The sequence below is a fragment of the Cydia strobilella genome, chromosome 21 (genome assembly GCF_947568885.1).
Source record: "Cydia strobilella chromosome 21, ilCydStro3.1, whole genome shotgun sequence".
In the NCBI taxonomy this organism is placed as follows: domain Eukaryota; kingdom Metazoa; phylum Arthropoda; class Insecta; order Lepidoptera; family Tortricidae; genus Cydia; species Cydia strobilella.
This window is the reverse complement of record NC_086061.1, coordinates 9,241,462-9,243,970: the sequence shown is the minus strand read 5'-3', so window position 1 is coordinate 9,243,970 and position 2,509 is coordinate 9,241,462. Positions and strand designations below refer to the sequence as shown.

The 2,509-nt window shown below is 35.0% G+C and overlaps 1 protein-coding gene across 1 annotated transcript in view; it reads left to right on the top strand.

Annotated features, from left to right (window-relative positions):
• Positions 1-2,509, top strand: part of LOC134750990 (NADH dehydrogenase [ubiquinone] 1 beta subcomplex subunit 3) — a 519,415-nt gene that overhangs the window by 43,127 nt on the left and 473,779 nt on the right. The window lies entirely within an intron of this gene.

The window sequence follows — 2,509 nt, the reverse complement described above, 5'->3', positions numbered from 1 at the left end:
CAGATATTGGAGTATATACTGAAACAGATGTCATATACGAAAGAAAAAATGACCAAGTATCCAGTGCCCAGGGGTTTCGTCAATCGAACCAGCTTCCTCTGCATTCGCGGCAGATGCGGCATGGATCGAATCTTATCACGTATAAGTAATACTTTCTTGATTTGGCAACGTCAAAATACTGGACATATCCTTTGACCCTCTTTTTGTATTTTTTCTTAACCAGGCACGCCGAGGAGATTTGAACTCACTACCTTCCTTGTGTTAGGTCAATTTAACGGTTAAGGGCTTACGGTGCCTTAACGTACTTCTTCTTCTTTTGGTGCCATGCCCATCTAATGGGCGTCGGCGGTCAGCATGGCATTCAGCTTCCTGGTCTTTGCTAATCTCTTGAGAGTGGCTGCGTCTTTTGTAAGTGTCCAGTCCTTAATGTTATCTATCCATTTATATCTAGGTCTACCTAACTCTACCCTAACGTACACTAACTTATAATTTCCCCGTTGCTAAAGGAGTCCGAGTACTTTGAGAACCTTATTCTAAGAATTGCAGGCACTAGTGCCAAAGCAACTGCCATCTGTTTCAAGTCGAGAGGGAAAGCAGGTCGAATAGGGATTTATCTGCTTTTCTCGAGATGATTTCCTTCACCGGATATATTTAAAGGGATCTATGTAATTCGTACGAGACAGTTTTGAACCCACGACCTTCGTTTTGTAAGTTGCACGGCTTGCCGTTAAGCTATTTACAAACCTTTCAAGTAACCGCATTGTCATCTCAACAGTCACATCTTTGGTTATAATGCTTATAATCAATATGAAATGGATCTATTCAAGTCTTTAATGATTATGTAAAAAAAATAGGAGCTATAACTCCTTCGATATGGAAAAAAATACGTTTCATATAGGTATCGCAAATACCTAATGCAGATTATTTATTCCACGGAAGAAAAATATTTAATTTGTATCTCCTTTTAATGATACTATGAACAGATTACTTATAATTTTAGTCATAATAAGTAATTTATAGTCTTACCTGTTGCATTTTGTCCGACGATTGTACCGTACTTATGGTCACCGTCATTCCCAATGATATTTGTTTTAATAAACCATCGTATTGAATTTTCAAACTGTAAAGGTAACTGCCTATAATCTGTTTTTTTTTACTATGAATTACGGCCTCATTTGTCTCTTGAGTAGAAAATGTATGGCGTAGTACTTTATATCTAGTTAGTAAAAACAGACTATTATAAGTATCTATGTAAGGATTCTCTGGATAGGAAATATAGTATACCGCGGGCCAGGAACAGATTTCCATGACCAAGACCAATCGCCTCCCGGGCGAAAACTCGTATAGTGGTTAACGGCTATGTATGATGAACCCTCGTGAACGTCAGCAGCCGCTCCGTTGGTGGGTTAAGGAATAGCAGCAAATAAAGTCCATAAAAAATTTTTGTCATCGCCTCCCGCTTGATACTTTGTCAGATGATAGTTTAGATGCTATTGTTAATATAACAAATCGTCAGCCGGTTGTATCGCGGTGGAAAGACCGTGTTACGCGTTTCAGTGGCTGCCATTCCTCAACCCACCAAGCGGCAGCTGACGTTCACGAGGGTTCATCATATATTGAGGGTTCGAGAGTGGGGTAGCCGTTAACTGCTATACGAGTTTTCGCCCGGGAGGCGATGACTGACGAAATTTGCACCTGGCTCCCGGTCCATAGGTAGTGCAACAAAATTACAATAACCTTATTGATATTTTTGTACTGACATTTGTTACGATTTTTAAGTAGGATTAATAATTGTAATATAAACTAACATTTAGGAATATTAAAATGTAAATAAAAGAAGATTTTTTATTGCATTTTTTATTTTTATATAAGAAACATCAGAATATATTTCGAAATGTCACATTTAACAACAGATAAAATGTTACCTTTAAACATGTTAAAACACTATCAAAGAAAAATTACAAATAAAAACAATAAAAAAATTGCTCAAAAAAAAATTGAGCGTCTACGCGGAATCTGTGATATTTTCAATTGTGCGCAAAAATATTTCTGAAAAATTGTGTATAGTTTCAATTAGGATATGTAGTTATATCAGTTAATAAAAACGATATTACGACAATACAGTCAATTGTAGATATATTTTATTACTTTTAATTATAGATAGGTAGCTAACGATTCATTATGAATGGTTAAAACAACTACATTTTACATAAATGACGCTAAATTATTACGAATTTTCAGAAAATATGCCACTTTGTAAAATGTCTAGATATTTTATGAAACCTTTCGGAGCACTTGCGTAGTCGATCATTTTATTATAAAGTATTTTTTTTAAGTAATTAAATACAAGTACACTGGTAAAATATTATAGTTAAAGCAAATAAAACTGATTTCGTCAATTGTCAATTGAACTTTTTTACCAAATGGCTTATTCCCTCTGATCAAAAATATATAAATGTATATTTATTCAATTACAAGTGATTTTTTCGGACATAATATGAATATGGCA